The following is an 11,394-nucleotide window of genomic DNA, read 5'->3' on the forward strand; positions in this document are numbered from 1 at the left end:
ACTCAGATTTTTCAGAAGGAAGGTAAAATGCTTCAAACAGTGACTTTCCGAGTGTTTTTAACAAGAAGTGTTTCTCCCAATGCTTCTTATAATAGTTATTTTCTACTTTTACTTTTACTTCCACTTTTTCTGGTTTCATTTTTTCCCAGATGTCGGAAGAAAAACAGAAAAAATTGTCTGGGTATCAGAATTTACCGAAGAAAAGAAAACGAGAGGAAGACTTAATAAGCCAGAACTTTAAATTTACTTAGTTTTTCCAAAACCCAGAGAATACCCAGGCTGACGCTACCAGCACTACTTGTCCATCAACGTCTCAGCTACCATTGAAATTACCAAAAAAAAAAATAATAATAATAATCGGAAAGAATTAGAAATCGTTTTCAGTCGCGAATTGCCATTAACTTCAATCTAGCTGGTCGAAGTAACAGAAGAAATAATTTTTGCATTTTTTTTTAGTGACGTAAGATTGAGTAGTTCTGGATTTGATGACAGAAACCACTTAAGTGAGCACTTAAAATGTCATGAAAACAGTAAAATCCATTTTCGGAAATTATAACTTTTGTCCGATTTCTTAGAATGATTAGGAAAGAATAAAGTCGTTGATTCGGAATTTCAAAATTTATTAAAAAAAAGAAACTAAGCACTGACGCGATGTTATTGAAAGAATTATCTATGCCGTTCAGTTTTTAGTCAAACGAAACTTAGTCTTTCATGGTTTCAATAACAAATAATTCGAAAGAAAAAATAACTTTTTAAAATATATAGAAATGATCACAAAATTTGCCCCTATCTTGTCTGTACATCCTAATATTAATGAAACTCAAAACAACATGCCTCATTACCTTGGAGATAAAATTCGAAATGAAACAATTAGAATATTATGGAATAACATAAAACAAATTATTTTAAATAAGATCAAACAGGCAAAGTATTTTTCTATTTTACATGATTGTGGCCCTGATGCCAGCCATCAAGAGCAGATATCAGTTTCTATGAGGTATCTTAATTTACAAAATACAGACGTGATTATTAAAGAAACGTTTTTAGTATTTTGTTTTGCAACTGATACGACAGGTGAATGACTAACAACATTCTTATTAAAGACTTTAGAGAAAAATGGTTTAGTTATCAGTAATTTACTCGGCCAAGGATATGACAATGATTCAAAAATCAGGAAGTAAACATTTTTCGAGTAGTTATGCTCAAAGCGTTGTTTTTCTGAATTAAAAATTTAACCTAAGTTTAACATAATATGTAACTGTGCTTATCTTTTGTTATGTAAAATAACAGCAAGCAATTAGCAAAAGAAAAACACAAAAAAGATAAAGGTTGCACAAATTACTACGATTGTAACAGTAGACGCAAAATAAGGATTAAGCAATTTATCGAAAGCGTCTACGGTGCCGGCGTCTACCCTTACATACGTAGCGACAATCGAGTATTTTCACGTCCAATTAAGACATAAGAGACACCAGAGATGAACTTCTTCCCTGGTTATAACCTTCCGTTCAAATACGAGAGTGCTCTAGAAGGAAGGGGCACTCAGACCTGGCAAGCCCGAGGCTGCCTTAACGCATTTAAACGCCCCCTAGAGAAGTTCCAAGGGCCCCTAACCTATCGATCGGGCCGACGAACCAAGACTAAGCCGAATCGACAAGAATACTCAGCAACTCACATTCCACGTCCCCGTTCTGGAGAGAAGGTAAATAAATACATCTGCCATTAACAGGGATCCCAACCTCGGACAGCAGAACGAAAACACTCAAACACTATCAGATAGACCGGGCCACCAATCCGGCCTGCTAACACTACGTTATGGTATACAGACGTCGGTTCCAGGCGACCCCAAGGGGAATTTAAGGAAGGATATAAATATGCAGTTTTGAGACTCCAGCCGCCCCATGAAAACCTCAAGCAGTCTAAAGGCTCGCTGAATTCGCCACCTCCACCGACAGGGGTGTTTTTCCCCGGACAACCATGAATATCTGACTATGTAGCTCCACCAAAAACAACGGAACGGATAAGACAGTACCATATGGTTCCTGCTGGGCCTGAACCAGCCATCGCCAGCGGTGACTATAGTCTTGTGAAGCGGTGACTGTAGTCCTGTGTGTAAGTTATACCCCTGTGGCTCAGACTGCATAGGTACAGGTTATAGCCAGTAGCATCCCAGGTTTTACCTGAGTCTACCCCCCTGAGGGTTCAAACAAAACAGTGTACAAGAAGGAAGAGGCATGCAGACCTGGCATGCATTAGACAGCATTTACACGGTTAAATCGCCCCAGCCTCTGGAGGCCATCTGAGGAGGCGACATCCCCCCGGTCTACGCAGGGAAACTTAAATGTTTCACATAGAATATGGTCATAGTTGGAATTCGACCGTCCCCCAATTTTGACCAACGGGAGCCCATCCGCAGTGGCGTAGCTAGGGTGGGGCAAGGGAGGACATCTGTCCCCGGGTGCAGCATCCAAGGGGCGCCAAATTGATGTGATGAAATTGCAGAATGAAATGTTTTCCGTTCTTGGTACACGGAAAGGGGTGCAAAATCTTCAATTGTCCCCGGACGCTGAAAACCCTAGCTACACCTCTGCCCATCCTCCAAGGGAAACCTTCGATATCTGACCATGTAACGCCCTAACAACGAAGAGGCAGACAAGACAGTACCAGTACGCTCCCTGCCGAGCCTGAACCTACAGCCGAATAAACGATGGTTCTACTCACTGTGAAGACAGTTTATTTACCCGAGAAATCGAAGCTGTTTGATATTGATCTAGCGAGTCACTGGGATTGGCAGTCCTGGTCGACCCCCAGGAGTGGTCATCCGAACATAGTTAGCCCAGGCGAATCTGGTTACTAACGTGGTCACGAGGAGGCCTATGTCGGATTACGTCAGCGAAAGGCTAAAAGTTTTCTTTTCGGGCAGACAGCGAAACGTTCTGCTTGTTTTAATGACTGCCCGGCGCCTTTTTGACACGGCGCCGTCGTGCGCCGCAAGACCCTGCACTTATTGACGGCGCGGGCCTAACTGTGGGCGATTTCTGAATGGACTTTCAAAAGTTCTGTTACATGCTCAGTCGAAACGGACGTGCGTGAACTCAAGGCTTGTACACAAGATGACACTCTTGTTAATTTTGCAAAAACGATAACGCAGAAATTTTTGTGTTTTTTTCATCTACCTCGTCTTGTTTATACTAATTCTCAGGGTTATTCGTATGTTTGTGAGCCATTTAAAAGTTGGTATTACGTAAACTGTGCAACCATTACCAAATTTTAGCATTTAGAAATCGAAGTAAACGCATTAAAATGGCATTCATTCATGCTTTGTTTCATTTTTTAGCAATACGATGTAAACTAAAGAAACCTCCGATACAGACCTGATTTAAAGCAAAGTGCACCGAAGGCTATCTTTGTCTTTTAGGCGATAATATATATGACAGACTCGCTTCAGAAAATATCTTATAAAAATTCTATAAAAGAATAAAATGTTAAACTTCCTTTAATATTATAGTCCAAGTTTCCCTAAACTAGATATCATATCTACAAAATTCTGTAAAATTTGAGCTATGATTTCAACACAGTTGCATATTAAGATTCTATAGAAATATGAGTAGATATTCTCTAGATTTCTGCAAAAATCCTACAAAAATTTGAGCAGAATTTCTAGAGCTCCACGTTTAGAACCTAATATAATATGCATAAGAATTCTACTGAAAGTATTACATCTATCAGTTGACAGAAAGGTGCACCATAATTCTAAAGAATTCCGAACACGTTTCCTTGCTTTAATTTGTTAATTTAATTGTTTAATTTAAAAGTTACCACAGACGTTCAATTAGTAGTATTTAAAAGCATTATAGTACTTAACATCCAGCAAAATTTTCTTTTGGAATTAAAAACAACGAATTGAATTTCATTTTTAAACGAATATTTTATACGTTGACTTAATTTTGAAATAATTTATAACATGGAGAGAAGAGGGGAATAAAAACTTTAGGAACAGATATGATATTTTTCTAATAAAAAAAATTCAATATCGTTTTGATTTCTAAAAACATTTAAATGAAATAAATGCATTTTAAATAACAGTTAAGTTGAATTAATATTAAGAAACCATTTCTTTTATCAGAGAGACATATAACAGCGATTAAAAGTATTAATTTATGAATTAAAGTTAACTTTTGAATTAATTTTATAATTTAAATTGATGTTATGCTTTTTCAAGATTTAACTTTTGCATAAGCAATACTGTAGCAAAAATTGTTCAAAGTGTTACATAAATTTTGAAGCTAAAGGGAAATATTTCCAGCCAAAAATGATTCAACACCTTATGAATAAAAAGTATTTATTTTTCTTTATTTTATATAATACCTCAGGAATTAAAAATATTTTTTGATTGCAATGTGAAAACTTTGTAGATTTCCGTAGAATTCTATGAATCATACAAAAGTTTTATTAACTTCTGTTTCTCAGACATTTTTTTGCTTTTCCATGCATCCCTTTCACCATTGCTGGCGAATTATCCTTCCTCCCCACTCTAAAACTCGAAAAATGCATATACATTTATTTAAATTTAAATAATTTTTTAATATGTCTTATGAATTAAGCGAGAAAAACCGTAGAAAATGTGATAACTATCAAAAGTTTAATAAAAGCAGTTTTTATATTCATAAAATAAAAGGAATACTTAACAGGAAAATAGACGGCTGACCGCATTCCCGCCCACCTAAAACTATGAAATTTTCCCTAGTTGAGAATCCCTCTTCTGTTTAAATTTTAGTAAAGGCTCTCTAAAAGACGGTTGGCTACTTATTCTGATTTACAGCAAAGCATGTAATGCTATCTGCCTAAGGAGAGGAATACAGTTGTGGAGGGTTTTCATTGAAAAACTGTCTTTTATTCACTTTATCCTATATTGGGAAAAAGCATAAAACCTGCTTACAGCCAGCTCAATTTTTGGGAAAAGTGATAGTAGTGAATGAATAGATAAAACTATTGTTATGTTCTACAGGTTCGTGGATTTGGAATAATTGATGATAACACTTGATGAAGAATCAAAATACAGTTTATTCCAAAATACAGTTTTGTAATCAAAATACAGTTTCGCCCGTAAGCATTATTACACAGGACAGTTCCAAAGACACGTTTACACTCGTCGGAAAAGTACGAAAAACACGCTGAAACAACCAGCAGCACAGCCTTCGGGCTACAACGGTGAAGAATCTTCACAACATAGCTCTAAAGCATAGCTTCCAACTCGGTCAATCGCTCTCAAACTATCTCTAAACTTAAAACACTACTATCCTCTATACAGACAGGGTATATGTAGCTTTAAACCTACCTTCGAGAATATTCCTGAGGAAAACCGCTAAGAATGCATTCTAGAATATTCTCCGTCTATGACATATCGCTAATTTTGTCGCCAAATCTCGCTAAATCTCGCAATGCTGCCCTTTTTTGCCCCTTTCTGATAACCCTAGGCCAGCCATTTAGTTATCTGACCGTGCCGTCGCTGGGCATTTCGCAACACTATTATTTGAACCATTTTGTGCAAAGGTTCAATTAGTAGTCATATCTATTTTTTCATTTTCACCATTTAATTGAAGTAGTTGATTTTAATAAATAAATCTAATTAACAATTTTTAAAAGTTCTTTTTACCTTTATTTCGTAACTGTCCTTTTATTTGTTCTTTTGTTCCATTTGTGCATTTGCGTAATGCATATTTTGCAAGTTTTCCATTTTAAAGTCCCCCCTTCTTTTTTACGACTACACTCCATATTTCTTCCTTCTCCTCCACCAAATACACTTCTTGTTTTAATCGTATTATTCGTGAGTCAATAAGTGATTGGTTTGACCTTATATAAAGCGCGACTTCATCCTGGAGTTAAATCAGATGTCGCTATCAAGAGAGTAGGACAAATGTGATAAAGAAGTTTAAAGCACTTAATCCTGAGTGTGTATTAAATCTTTTAAGTTATGGAATGAAATTAAAAAACCGAAGTACCTTGCTCTAGTTCGATATACTTTGCTTTCATTGAATTTCAAGTAGGTCTGAAGTCTTTTTTTGACACAACGCTCATAGTATCTCACTTGAAAGCATACACAAGCTAACAATATCTGAATTATTTTTTTAATGAACCTTAAAATGTAACAAATAATAATTTAGGGTTCCATAACAAATTTTGTAAAAACCCATCTCAGTGTTTCTTCTCCAGAAAAAGCAAATATTTTTATTAATTGTTAGTAGTCGAGAGATTTCATAGTTTCGCACGAGTATATTCTGAAAAATATGTTATAAAATTTGTAAAAATTAATTTAAATATCTTCTTTTGTGAATAAGACAGTAATATTGATAATGGATCATCCAAAAGGGCATAATGATTTTGATTCTGAAACTTTTGATGTCAAATATATATAGATGGGGAAAACTATTGAAGAAATAATTGCGGATATTTATTAGATCATTAAAGCATTCAAAATTTTTCTTTTAACTATGCAGCATTACAAAAATATGTGAAAGAGGGTTAACAAAAGGATCTATCAGTGATTTTAAATTATTATGTAATGTGAAATGTTGTAGTGGCTATGAATGACTAATTGTTTAGAGTAAAAATGTCAATTTAAATTCACTAATTGACCTTAATATGAATAATATGCAGAGCAAATATTTCATGACGATTTCTGAAATATAAGTTTTTATACTATTGTTATGAAGTATTGCTTTTAAAGTTCATGTAAAATAAGTAAATGTTTTACGTAGGCTGTGTTTTTCTGTTTTGTGCTATAATCGTTCTTAACTGAGAATCATTCTTAATTAATCGTTCTTAACCCGTTTCCTTCGGTTTGCTTCAACCACGTATCTGAATGAAAGAGCTGGCTAGGTTGTTAAGATTTTCATTGTAGCTGCACTCGAAACATTACAATAGAATACACCTTTAGTCCGACGGGTTAAGATAGATCTCAAACCAAGCTTCAGGTTTGTAAGTTCTGGAATTCGATTCTACACAGCGAAATCACACTTTTTATATTCTTTTCAACAAATAGCACCGCCCGTGCCAGAATATATGCGAAACGAAAATCAGGGGTAAAGTCTAAAACTGATCAAACTTGTTTCTACACGATAAGTAAGCTTTTGTTTGTGTGCCCAATGAATGCATATTTCTTTCTATTTGGTTACAAAATTTTAGCATATATTAAGTTATTTGGATTTCATATATATACACAGTGTGTCCAGAAAATTTCAAGCTAATTCTTTTAACATATTTCAGCAAATTTCTCAAACAATAATTGGCAGCATTTATTGCCTGTTATATTCGAACTTGCTTTTTCTAAAATATCGTCTGTTTACGAACAAGATTTGTAGGAAGTAACTGCTTGTTTGATTTGATCCAATGAACATTTGTTGTCGTCGATTCGAAAGCTAAGCAAAGAATAACAATAAAAGTTTACTGTAAAATGGTGGAAACGCCCCCCGCAAACGGCACTTGTGTAAGGTATATTGAGATCACGCATGAAAATGTATAAGGAGTTTTCGTTCTAGCTGGCTGTCCTTTGTAATGTAAAGCACGTCTGGCTAGCATCGAAATATAATTAATTTCTCGCATTTCCCACCCCTGAAAATCTAATACTTCTATACTGGTACCTGATTAAAAATGTAATGGACGATAATTCGTTACCATCTGGATTTGACGAATGGTTCTTCTTCCTACCAGTTGCCTTTTATGTGGCAAAAAGCATAAGGACTTTTCGCCCTTCCCACTATGCGCCTTCATGGCTTAAGGGGTAACACGTCCGGCTAGCATCGGGAGTTCCAGGCGAAGAAGTTCGAATCCTTGAGAAGATTTATTAACTTTTCACGTCTCCCTGTCCCCAAAACTTCCTGTGTACGGATTATCCATTGTTTTTGTGATACAGATGATTTTGTGATACACGCGAAGATATGGATGATGAATCGAGAATTGGTTGCCATTTGAAGTCTCAAACGGGTGAGAACATTGAAATATTTTAACGTTTGCGTTTATAAAATTGTCCATCTGTTTTTTCGAATGATACCTGATGAGCCTAACATCAGTAAAGACACTGCTCACAAAACTGTCACGGAAAATCTTGAAACAAATATTTTCTCGTTCTGTCTGTCATGCAATGACTGCAGCTTCAAAAGATCAGATTTCTGCAAGTCATTGCTTGATAAAAAATTACCTACTCTCATCATGATTTTTTTTCAAACAAATTGTGACTGGAGATGAAATTTGTGCTTTACTTATGATCCTGTCATAAAATGACAGTCATCTGCTTGGGGTGGAGAAGGTTCACAGAAAGACCGTTTTCAGAAATTTCGTATTAAGGCTATTTTGGTTATCTTTTATAAACTTGAAATTTTAAATTATCATTTTGTTTTGTTTCGTTTTCTTGTTTGTGACAAGCTTATAACAGAATTGTTATTAACAAAGGACGTTTAAGAGCCTATTAACGATATTTTAATATATTATTCGTAGAATGTAAGAACAAATTTTTTAAACTAATTTTAAAAATGTTGAAAATTGTTGTATTATTGTCAGAACGCTGATAATACTAATTTAGAGGACGAAATAATCCAATATAGGATTGTGTCTTTCCAAAAAGTCCAGCAAGGCTACTGATAACCCAGAAAGTATGTTAGAATTTTTAATCAAAAAATTTTTAATCAATATGCAATGTATATTCGATCATTTTCTGCATTAAAATGAGTTTAGACGTGTCTAAGAAATTCTCTTAACCAGAAAAATACATCATTGTAGGCTCTTCTTAATCTAGAAAGTGATACACTGCAGACAATAGACTATGATAAAGTTATCGATAATTTTTCCGAAATGAAAGAAACTTTAACTTTTATATATGTACGAGTATTTCACTTATTTATTAGACTAAAATCACTCATATTAAATAAAGATTATTATGATGCTAAAGACTCTTGTTATAACTTCTTCATATTTTAAGAATGTAACGTTACCTCCAGATTATTTAGACATGCATGTTTTAGGTATTTTTAATTTTTATGTGGTATATTCCATTGTCTGTAGTTATTCTTTGGCTGTTTTATTTTATGCATCTCATAGAAACATGCTGTTGTTTTATATATATTATATATAAGTACATTTTAGTATTTATATACTATTTTCCCAATTCGCTAATCAGGAGCAAAAATGATCCCATTTTTTTACTAAACGAAGATTTTTAAACTTGTAAACGATTTAAACCAGATAATTTACCTCAAGTAAAAGAAATCTTGCGATCTTCTCTAGGCCAACTTTTATTGCTGCTCCTTCTACGTTTGTTTTTATATGCAACAGCATATCATTTGGTTATTGACACTATTTGCAACAACACGTGTTATTTAATTATCTCAAAATAAACAATTTGCTGCTTATAAAAATCACTTTTGTTTTCAATCAGTCAGTTTTTTTTTTTTTTTAAAATAATAAAAGACTGGTTACTGTTACCAAGCTTATTTAAAATATAGCTTAAGCCAGTAGTATAGAGGCCTGGAATAGGGCACAGACCTAGGACTCGGTCTAAGCTATAGTATAGGCACTGAAGTCAATCAGTCCGATATACGCATACCGAAAAGGAAAATTTGCGGAAAAGTTTCTTTCGACGCGATGTTGAGGGTAAGTAATAATGAGAGAATTGCGTTTTGAAGGATTTCTTTTACTAGGTTATAATAAATATCAACCAATAAATTTAAATCTATAAAGTTTCGTTTTCTTTGGTAGCGTACACTAATGAGACCTAGAAGACTGTTTGAGGAATTATCCTCAGGTCTTGAGCACGACAGAGTCACACAAGGGTGTAAAGAACCCTTTATTAGTTCAATATAGGTTCACAGCTGGCCGCCAGCCAGAAGTGCTGGTGTACATAAAAGCCAGCACTTCTGCTTAACTCAAACAGGTAACGATGAAATTAAAATTAAATGAAGAAAGTTTAGCCTAAAGGCTCACAGGGTAATTTAACGCACAGGAAGGCTCTGACTCTTAAAGTCGGCGAAAACGTTTGCCTTCATTAGAAGCACTCAACGGCACAGAAATCTAATAACTAGAAATTCAAGGTAACAATATGGGTTTCAAGCAGGCATAATACGCTCTAAAATAAACACCAGTACCAGTAGTGAAATATCGCTGAGTTCAGTTGAAATAATGCCTAAATGGCGTATAAAAGCAATGAATCATATTTAGATGTAGTTCGTGAGAACGGAAGCGTTAAGGCAAAAGTCTAAAATCACCTTCCCAAAACCTTCCCTTAAATACTATACACTACTTCTTTCTACCTCAGTTTGAATACATGCATGCTAACACCCACACAAGAAAGCGTGGGGGAGGGGAAAACGAAGATCAACGGAAAATTGCTTTAAAATAAAAATTAGCTGTTAGATAAATTAAATGAATCCCCACAAATCTTTTTAGCATTAGAGGTGCTATTAGTCTCAAAACGCACTTTTGTGTTCGAATCACTTTTCAAATTGTTGCCATCAAATGTTATCGTGGTGGTGCAATATAAAAAGAATTAAATAATGAGGATTTTGTATGTATCTGTTTTTGTCCCTCGCATTGTGGAAAAATGACTGCACCTACAGCTACCAAGTCCTCCACTGGAACATGGGTAACGCGTATCAATCAAGCTTCTGAATGAGGTGGAAGAATTCAAGCTTCCAACGTCCGTTCCCATCCGTACATCCGCGCACGGGCAAATAAGCAAAAGTGTATTCATAAAAATAAATGTATAACTATTAAGCCACTGACGTGCCCATTCACGGGTAGTGCAACCGGGTGACAAATTTAGAAGTGGCAAAATTTAAGAACTTAGGGAGTACGTGGCAGCAGAATTTAAGAGTTATAGGAATTGAATCGGGCTACAAAAGGTCTGGCGCCAATTATGTGCCCATATACGTCATTGAAAGCACAAGTAAACCAAGAAAGTTCCTTGGAATAAATGCAATTTCTGAATGGAAAAAATGACATTTAAATTTGCTTTTTCATGCTGTTTCGAACATCCATTGCTTTTGTCTTAGCTTGCGCGCACCATTGAAATGCTAATCATTTGTATGTTCTAATTTGCATGCAAATTTTCAATTTTATTATGTATCATCTGCTTGTTATGTATTTATTTACTTTAATATAAACGCGTTAGACTTACGCAAATATAAACGATAGTTTATTAATATAATTTGTGAAGGGTCACTATATTTCATTTCAGTTTTGAACTTTGAACATGTGATTCGGTGGGCTTATTGCAGAAATAGTATTTACCCACCCTTTTAGAAATCTTGGCGTTGGCATATATGGCAGAAATCACGCAAAAACATCGCCGATGTAGATTAATCCGTAATGTTTATTTCATCCTTAATGTTTATTTATTAAAGC

The sequence above is a fragment of the Stegodyphus dumicola genome, chromosome 2 (genome assembly GCF_044657685.1).
Source record: "Stegodyphus dumicola isolate Sdum_Otavi_A_Nest chromosome 2, ASM4465768v1".
In the NCBI taxonomy this organism is placed as follows: domain Eukaryota; kingdom Metazoa; phylum Arthropoda; class Arachnida; order Araneae; family Eresidae; genus Stegodyphus; species Stegodyphus dumicola.